The sequence below is a fragment of the Aphis gossypii genome, chromosome 3 (assembly GCF_020184175.1).
Source record: "Aphis gossypii isolate Hap1 chromosome 3, ASM2018417v2, whole genome shotgun sequence".
Lineage (NCBI taxonomy): Eukaryota > Metazoa > Arthropoda > Insecta > Hemiptera > Aphididae > Aphis > Aphis gossypii.
In genome coordinates, this window is record NC_065532.1 from 43065384 (window position 1) to 43076422 (window position 11039).

Sequence of the window (11039 nt, forward strand, 5' to 3'; positions counted from 1 at the left end):
TGGAGTTTCAAATAATTTTATTCTTCAACTTTATTAAATGTATTATCTGTTATCAATATACAATACAAATGAAGTCTCTAATAGGATGATATGAAAAATACATAAATTCATTAACTGGGCATTTAAGAACAATTATGACCTATTATATTCGAAAAGGGTTTAAATCTTTGACAAGTTAAACTCTGTAATGTATAACGTATTGGCTATTACTTAAGGGATTGGGGCACCCGAAATGTAATAAAATATATTTTAGCTATAAATTCTAGTGCGACAAAAAGGACCTAAACAACAATATTTATTGCTTATTTAACGCTAACACCGTAGACTATATTATTCCAAGCAGATTTACTTTAATTCTTGATAAACATTGACCCAAAAAAATAATATGGTTTATATTTTTTTATAATTAAGATCAAGGAAATTTAAATAAACATTACATGAAATTACTTACATAATTTTCAAACACAAAGTTAAGTTTTGCCTACAAAATCCAAATTTTACCAAAACTAAGTCGTATTTATACTCAACCAAAACTTTTAGATGCATACACTTTAAAAAAGAACACAAGAAAAATAAATTCCCTTCTATAACTCCTAAAAATAGTTTTGATAGTTCAAATTATTAAAAAAAAAAATAAAGGCTTTTAAGTTTATAAAAATAATAATTCCAAGTAATTTTTTTCTTTATTGGTATCAATTAAAAATTTAAAAAGAATGAGTATTCTTTAAATCACTGGATTTTTATTACACATTATTGTTTTATAGTTTAAGACTTACAGGCTACAGCATACAACATAATATTATTCACTTAAAATACATAACATCTATCATAGGAGTTAGGATTATTTAAATAGCTGTTGTTAGAATATAAGATTATCAATTATTAACAAAAAATTAAACAGTATAGATTACTGTAACTGTACTCGTGAGTAACATCTCCACTAAATAATTAAAAGATTAAAATGTATAGATTTATAATAAATTCAAGATTTCATCATATTTTAAGTATTAATAAATTAAGGGTTATAATAATTAAAAATTACATTTAAAGACAACCATGGTATTTACAACTAAATTAATTGGAACATTATTTATTTGATAATAAATTATGAAGGCTAATTTTCATCAAAATCGAAGTTATTAAAGTGAGGTAAACAGAAAATAATTAAATAGAACTTTAAAAACCACTTAAGTGTTAAATGCCTTAGACATAAAATTACTCTTAGACATTTAATCCATATTTATTTTATTTTTGTACATTATATGTTAAATGAAACAAAATAGAGATTCATAATTTAATTTCAATCAAAGAGCATATTTCTTCTTTTTTTAAACTTAGATTTAATTTAGATTTGGAATGGAAAAAGGAATGAATTTCGTTTCTACAACAATATGTGTTTTATATATGTTAAACGTTTTGGAGCAGATAATTACAACTTCAATTTTCCACATTGTAAGTGCGTTTGATCTTTTTTGCAGATAATTAAATATTATTGATACTTTATTTCAAAAACATACATTATTCAGAATATATTAGTTATAGAATTACCCGATTTTTGTTATTAAGTAAAACAGTAACAACCAGTAAACCGGTACCAACTTAAGAGTTGCATGCGAAATGTTCTTAGAAAAAAATAAATGACTGAATCTACTAAATTAAGAAACTTATAATAATAATATAAAAAAAGTATTCACTATCTTAGAAATAGAACATTTACTCACCACCTTTCCTCAGAACTTTTTTTCTTAAACAAAGATTTATCATAGAACACAAATGTATAAAAACAAATTTGCATGTATAATGTATATACAAGTATTTTCTATACATTAAAAATAATGTAAAATAACTAAGTATAAAGAACGTTGTATACAATTGTCTATCTATTTAGCAATTAAAATTTAAAACTACAAAATAATTTAGGTACATATTTTTATAATTTGACAAATTTCGTAAAAAATTTACCTTTAAACTAAAAAGCCCCAGATATTTTTTTCACTATTAACCACATAAAGTATAATGTAGATGCAACATCCTACTAGCAATGATAAGGAAGTTATGATTAAATGCTTGATTTAATAAATTTCTTTATAGATTGATTTTCACAGAAATAACATTTTAGAAAACTTGAATTAGTGTTTTTAAAATGGGTTGCTTATTGAAATTTCTACACGATCAATCATTATAATATAATGTCGACAGTAATTGGAACTCAATATATTATGAGTATTTGAACTTATATCAGCTATACCACTGTATTTGAAAAATGTTATGAACTTTGTAACTTATACATATCTAAAGCAACTTGTACATTTAATTTTTGATCGATTATATGTATGCTATACAAATTATAGATAGGATATATTTACCACATGAATAGTATTTTCTAAAAAAAAATCAAATATTGTATTTTTTATTCGATTAAAAACGTATCAAAATGTACTCATTTATAAAAATATGAATTTATATTTTTTGTACTTTATATGGTTTTATTCTATATTACGATAAAAACACAAATATTATTTTAATCGATAAATACGAAATTATACATATTTTTAAATAACAAAATATAAAATTAACACAATATTATTTTCATCAATATTTTATAATGAAAACTACCTACTATTTCACTTATAACTAAATAGCTGACAGAAACCACACCCATTACAAAATGTTTTACTTATCATCATCATAATCTGATAATCTTGTAAAGCACTTGTGTAAAAGTATTCAAAAACTTCATAAGTACTCAAATTTTAAATACTTTTAAAAAAACACTTGGAAAAATTATTTTAAATATTTTCGTAAAATATCTGTATTTAAAATCTTTTTCACTAATTTTCAACTAGTTTTCATTTTAGTTTAAATGCTTTCTATTTTTAATTCAATCACGTTTAATAATAATAAAAAAAAAGATGTTAAATGTATGCATAAATTTAAGTCAAAAAATTTAATCTATATAAAAATATAAATATCAAAATGTACCAGAATTATAATTTTATACATAATACTATCAGATATAGTTTATTTTTAAAAACAATTATTGCCTATGAATATCTGGACACTAGAAATTCTTACCTATAATAATATAGCATATGCTTATTATATACCTATAATAATATATTATACTAGTTTTAAGAAAATGTACAACAACCAAGAATTTAGAAACATTTTCAAAGAAAACAGATGGAGTAATTTAAAGTTACATAAAATGCTACAGTGTAAAATTCTTTATAAAATTAATGTAAAACATAAAAATTCTGAAAAATTCTGTTTACTTTTACAAAGTAAAATTAAATATTATGTTACCAAATTGTAAGTATTTTAAAGTATCTGTATATTTTCCTCAAATAATTTTAAAATGGTATCTTTTAAGAGCAATTAATTTTTACATAATATACATGTATCTGTATTTCTAATTAATTTAAATTGTGTATTTTTATTGTATTATTTTATACAATATAGTTGAAATAAAATAAATAAATAAGAAAAAAATGTATGTATTATAATAAATAAACTTTATTTAAAATTGACTTATTAGAATGGTTTAATAAAGTATATATATATGCAAATTAATGTTTATGGTTTTTTAAATTAGATGATATTCTTTATAATAGTTAGATTTGTTATATTATCAGTTATCGAAATTATTTTTTTAATTTTTTTTTTTTTAGAAAAATTAAAACAAAATAACATTTGAATATTATTTTGTATACTTGTATAACCAATATACTTAATCTAATGTTCCTAAATTTTAAATTTAAATATATCATTTTAATTTAATAATTTAGTAAAATATTTTTATCTAACACATTATGAAAAATAATCAAAATTAACACATATAAATTAAAAATTAAATTTTATGAAAATGTGTCACATTATTTAATATATTTAGACATTAGCTTAAGTCTACAGGTTTAACTGTTTAAGTTTATATTCGTTCAACTAAATTCCATGAATAAATATTACTTCTAGTATACGTATTCAATATGATACATTTTTCATATAGGTAGGTACCTAATAACATTGTATTTATGAATTCTCATATTTTATGATTATATGCAGAAAGATAACAATAAAAACAAAATATTATTAGTTATGTTATTGTTTTTAGTTATGTCTTAATTATAAATTCAAATAATGACTATACTCGCAGTTTTAATGCAATTCAACAAATATTTATAGATATAGGTAGGTACCAATCAAAATAATAAGTTTTTAAAAATAGTTAAAACACTAATACAAATCTAAAAATTAAGTTCATTTTTTTTTTTTAATTTTAGATAAATAAAAATAAAAATTTGATTTTAAAATTGATGACTATATAAATATTAAATATTTTATAGTTCATAATACATTTTTAAAATAAATCACATAGACTATACCTCAATTATCAAAGTAGCCCTGCAATATCAAAGTAATCCCATTCTACCGTTTCTTAATAATTTAAACATTTTTTTAACATTTTTTAAAAATGTATAATACAAGTTTTATCAAATCAATAATTAATTGTGTTATTTTTTGTTTGGGGCCATTATAATAATGTTTAAATAATTATAATTTATTGATATACTTAAGCACATTATAATTTCCTATATAGAATGCCGGTGAATAACTTAAATTGTGCGTTAAAACTATTTATATTGATAATAAATATTAGTAAAATTAATTTACTTACCTTATTCATTTGGACTAGATGACTCAACATACACTTAAATAGTATGAACTTAACATTATACAAAAAAATATTTACACATACCGTTATTATTACAAGCAGTACAATGAACGTTTTCCGGCTTTTTAGTAAGGACGGTGGCGACAGACTGCCGACTTGGGGATGCCACCCGCGTATTTTCATGTTATTCGAGGAGCGACATCTATCTGGTCTCAATAAATAAACTGAAATATAAGATTTAACTTGGAATATTATCAATCTTTTATAAGCAATAAAGCTATTTAGTAAGTCATGTAATATATATAATTACTTTTAATATTTATAAAAAAACATATATTTAATAACTATTTTAAAAAAACTACCTAATCAACTGATTATTGTACCTAAATAAATGTTTTAGTCATAGTCGTGTGAACGGGAATCATAGTAAATGCAATTGGCTAGTCTCTTATACGATATTTACTAATTCTGTTTACTTTTCCGTATTTAATTTTTAATACATACTTTTTTTATAAAATTTATGAAGACTCAAAAATATTTCAAGTTTTGATCTACACTTTTAATGTCATTATGATTATTGTTTCAATACCGGTAACCAATCTTAGTTCTATTGAAAGAAGCTTTTCAAAACCTATAGCTGTTATTACTATTACTATTGTAAAGACAAAATTGCAATGTAGCGTAGGGTAAAAAAGATTTTGTGGTTTTAACCATGTTTAATTATCAAGAACGGGCCTATAAATTATAATATTAACTCTAAAGAGTCATTAACATTTTCAAAACTACTGCAAAACGTCAAAAGATACATGAAACATTAAAAAAATTATTTTAAGTGTACCTAAACAAAGTTGTATTGTTATTTTATTTTTATAAACTATGAAATGTTGAAATTATGATATATTTTCATTTTTTAATATAATTAATAATTTTATGATGCTAACAAATTAAACTTTTGGTTAATTTTTAAGGGTAAAATCTTACAGAAATTACTTAATGGTACATTATATGTTTATAAATTATATAAATAAATTAAAAATGCATTTTACAAATTATAATTTTATCTATCAATTTGTAAAAATTAAATATATTCAAACAATTATTTTAAATTAAAAACTTTAGAATTTAAAAAGCCTTATTAAAGAAACTTTATACTAAAATAATATTTACAATAATGCAAATAAAATTTTCTAATGAATACGAAAAAAAATACATCATTAGTACAAAAATTGAATACTGAAAATATTTATAAGAAATTAACTTAATTCATACTTCTATTATATTTTCTAATAATTATTATTATTTTACATTCGCTAGAATATTCCATGTATAATATATTGTTTGCACTTTAAGATGCTATCAATAAAATTGATAGACACTTTTGATAGTACAATTAAATATGAATATAAATAGTTAATACAAATAAGTTCATGTTGTAATATTTTTATTATTACTTCTATGATAAATCTATTAGTGAATGAGTCAATATTAGATAATGTGATATTAATAAATGCAATATAAAATAACAAATTACAAAAAAACCAAAATAAACCAATGTCCCACATACTAAATGTGAGTCAAATTAAAAAAAAAAAAAGGTGTTCCTAAGTTCTTTATACCTACGCATATTAAATGCAATCTTCATAACTTCTGAAAACTTCATAGTACTTAAATTCAATAAAAAATAAACTACACAGATTGTCTATCATAATAAGCACTTTCAGACTTAATATTATTATTTATTATACATCCATCCTACATCACTAACATATTCAACCAAACTATCAAACCAACGTGTGAAGATTATCTATTTATCTTCTTCTTCATTTATTTTTTTATCAAGTTATTTAACCATAATTAATTAATAAATAAATAATTCAATCCATATTATTTATAAATATGTATTAAGTAATCTTTTTATAATTGGTAATTATATACACAATTAATAATAAAAATACCTCTCAGTGATTGTGTAATAACAGGAAGACATGAAAAGGATGTGACCCAATCGCCACACTCTATTATTTATTTTACAATTTTAGTTACAGATCACCTCAATTTAAATACAACAGGTATTGACAATAATACACTTAATCAATCCTTTTTATGACACAGTGATACATTAGCTGGTATTAACTTTTATGCCAATATAAGAAAATATTTTTTGGGGGATGAATGAACAATTTTTCAATGGAATTTTTTATACTGATCACAGTCTACTGTGCACTGTGCAGTCTCTCTCACAGTTGGAGTAAAGGGTGGCCAAACTTATTTGATCTCGATCTACTAAAAGTATACTTCACCTTTGAGGATCGACTTCCATAAAAAAATGTTTAATATCGAATAACTATAATTATTAAGAAACATTATACAGGGCACATAGCCCTAAAAATAAATTTTAACATGATCAACTTTGAAATTGTCCGCGATTGGCTGTTTGACCGCCCCTAAAGTAACTTAAGAAATTTAAATTATTTAAATAAAATATTACTAGTATATTATATACTATAAAATTGTATTAATAATTAATGTACAACACAACTAAGGTTATAACTTAGATAAAATTAAAAACATTGTTTTTCCTATGTATTGTTTAATTTAGATTTATATCTTGGTATTCTAAATCGGTGATAAAAACTGTAAGATATGGTGGAAATATGTAGTTTATTTTATTTCAGAAAAATATTGTTGGTTTCACGCATTAAGTTATACACTTATGCAGTTATATGTATTATTACTATTATATACCCACGACAAACAGCTATTACTTTTTTAGTTTTTTACGAATGTTTTTTGTTTTATAGTTTGATTCTATTGGGAAAAATAAATTAAAACAAAATGTTCAAGTACAAACAACATTTAGAAACCATAACATACATTGTATATGAATATGAGTATTACAAAACATACTTATCTACGCGCATTTTTTTAATATTTTTCCTTTCATGCACCAAACTCAAAGAAAAAGTTAGATTTTACGATGTTCTTATCACTAGAAATAGCATAGGCGAAAAATGTTTGTTTAGCTCATAAAGTAGTTTTATCGCTGTTAAGTGTTTTAAATTTTTTTTTTTTTACTTCTACTTTCCCCTTTTTTACAAAGAAAAAGCATTTCAAAGTTTGTATTATTAATTTTACTTGTACATTCGTTCAATTTTCGATGTTGACATTGTTATTGTTATTGTTATCTGTTGTAATTGTTTTTACAGTAAAGTAGATATACCAACCAACCCGCAATATTACAAATATATAACTTTCTTATTTTGATTGATCAAATATAATAAAATATATTTAATATATTGATATTATAATAATAATAATAATGCATAATGTAATAACTAATAATTCACTAAACTCAAGAATTATGGTAGTAAATAATTTTCTAGATAATGTATTTATGTATAAATTCTTATTCATGTAAAAAAATTTAATATTTATCTACTATACAGGGAGGGGAACTAAAACGGACGAGTTTCAAAGATAAATTATAAAATAAAAAAACGAATAAAAATTAGTTATTATTTATTAAAATGAGGTACATAACTTACCATTTATTTTTTAAAAATCATGTCCTCGAGACATGATAGATAAATTTAACGATAACGCATTTTTTCGTACAGAACGTCTTGGACTCTATGATGCAGCCCCGATAGCAGCGACTTTTTTAGGTGTACGAATAATTTTTCTTCGTACTGGCCTCTTTTTAAAATACAGAACCCGTTTTTTCAGGCCGGTGTCACACTTGCGGAATATCCGCAGCGGAATTTTCGCATTATCGAAATTCATACATTTAAATACTACTGTACACATTACAGCGAAATTTCCGTACGGAAAAAATAAAAGCGCTACGTGTCGCGATTATTCCGCAGCGGACGTTCCGCGGCACCGGCCTCAAAGTTGGTTGTCCGTATTTTGATAGCCTTAACTCATGATACCGAATCATGACGTTTAAGATTATAATGAACTATTAAGACGTAATCAACTTTATCGCATTAGCACGGTGCTCAATGGACTCAATGCTCACCACTCCACTGTTCAGTGTTTGGTGTTTACTAAAATGGTCTAATTATTCTAATTGCCTAATCACCAAATGGGCGATGATATTTTATCTTTGAACCAATAATTATATTATAATATGAGAAACCTTATCTTAATTACTAAATTACTAGTTTACTACTGAGAAAATCTATTTTTAAAATCGGCCGTTTCAGTGCCCCTACCTGTTTGTATTTATATAAGAAAATGTTAATTTAAAAGAATATTTTTATATCAATTGCAGAAAACAAAACGTTCTATCGTAAACAAAAAAATGTTTAATGTGTTTACTAGTGTTTTTAAATTAAATACCTAAGTGTAAGTCTTTCATTTCAAATAAAATAAAAATACCTCAATAATTGAAGGTAAAAATAAGTACATACATGATACATGATACATATACGAACAATTACATTTACGATTTACATCATTGTAAACCTCAACACTGAACACAATATTTAAGACGCAGTATGCTAATAGAGACAAATCTATGATGGAATTTCAATTTCAATATACTTATATACTATACCCTATGCTATAGCTATTGTATACCTCCCTATATGAACTTATAGTTTGAACTATAAAAAATAAAAAAAATAGTGATCCTTCACAAATTTAAAAATTACAATATTATTATTTTTTTTTAAGTTTGCATATAATAGATAAATTTATAAACTTATTATTATTATTTATTTTTATTTTATTGTGTAAATTAAACAACGAAACATTTGTCGTCGTCAACGTACCGAGTTTCTGTAGACAAGAGAAATAAATTCTTATAATCGAATGACGAATATCAATGGGTAATAAATAATAACTAATAAAATGCATGTATTTACCTTTTTAAATGTTAGTAGTTCACTTCACATACTCAGATACTTATAGTTTATTCAAAATAACTTTAGTACTTAGGTCACGTACTATCACTATATACAATGTATTCACATTTTATAGATACTAAAAAAGGTGTTGTAATAGTCTCGATATCTCATATTTAACCGCATTTCGTAAACTATTTTTTTTATGTTTTAACTTATTCTTAAAATATAAAAATAAACTCACAATTTTATATAGATATAGGTACATTAAAATTACATTTTTACATACTTAGAATGTTCTTAAAAAAAATTAGCATATAAAATAAATAATATTTGAAATACTTTTTACTCAATAATCAATAATATTATTATAGGTATATTATACTGACCATTATAGAACATCAATAACCGAAGTGTATAAAAAGAGCATTTACTCCAGGTTGCAACTTTTGTGGTGCGGGCCGTGCGGCAAAATCTTTATTTAAACCCCATATCTTTAATTACTTTATTGTTAACTTTTTCTTTAAATTTAAATTTAGTATTAATAAGTAGCACGTTTTAAAGAAAAATTGATACAATTTAAATACATTGTTAAAGATCAATATTGAAGATCATCAAGACAAATCCAAATCCACCGAGTATTCGCGTACATTGTACATAATAGTATGTACATCGTTCTCAAAACATCCGTTATTAGTATTTAGTAGTAGTATAACCACTATTTAAGATCATCGACCGTGGTAGATCGTGGTAACTACTTTTGCCCACGTTCCGCGGTAATAGATAATATAATATATTATGTATATATACAGTAGAAACTGTTTATAATCACATTCAAGGGATCGAGGAAAATAGGTCATTATACCGTTTGTCATTATAACCAATAATAGGACTCTATACAACTCCATATAGGAGCTTTGCAGGGACTTTCAATCTAAGGTCATTACACCCAATATGTCATTATACAACCGGTGTCATTATAAACAGTTTCTACTGTACATATATTATATTAATATTTAATAGTTAATACTTATATTGGCTATTTTATCTATAACCGTGCCATATTCGAATGGTGGTTATAGTAGATTTCAATCCGGCAGTTTACTTTTTTAAATTAAGATTTGAAACGTTCATTTTAAGCTAGGTACCAAAATAATTTTTACTCAACGCGCAAATTGTAAATATTAATAGCTTAACTACTATTATCCAATTAATTAGTGCAATAAATTCATAGTTCTATAGTTATTTGTTACACCAAAATTACACATTTTCCATACACTTAGGAATTTTATTTTTTTTTTTAATTTTTATTAGGTATAATATTATATGAAAAAATGTATTAAATATTATACAACCATATTTTTATAATTCTCATTTAATTGCCTACTTGACAAACTACGATTAACATAATAATTAATATACGTGCGAATGTGCGATGAGTCAATTTAGTTATTTTTTCTTTTATAGGTACCTAGGTATAATGTTTATTAATTTACGCAAATTCAAAAAAAGCCAAA

At 23.3% G+C, this 11039-nt stretch overlaps 1 protein-coding gene across 1 annotated transcript in view; it reads right to left on the bottom strand.

Annotated features, from left to right (window-relative positions):
- Positions 1–8532, bottom strand: part of LOC114128867 (glutamate receptor ionotropic, NMDA 2B) — a 279007-nt gene extending 270475 nt beyond the window's left edge. The window contains exons 1-2 of the mRNA XM_027993467.2: positions 8218–8532; positions 4676–4896 (exon numbers count right to left, since the gene is read on the bottom strand). The gene's annotated coding sequence lies outside the window, so the exon portion shown is untranslated. The remainder of the gene's footprint in view (positions 1–4675; positions 4897–8217) is intronic.
- Between the last annotated feature and the right edge of the window lie 2507 nt (positions 8533–11039).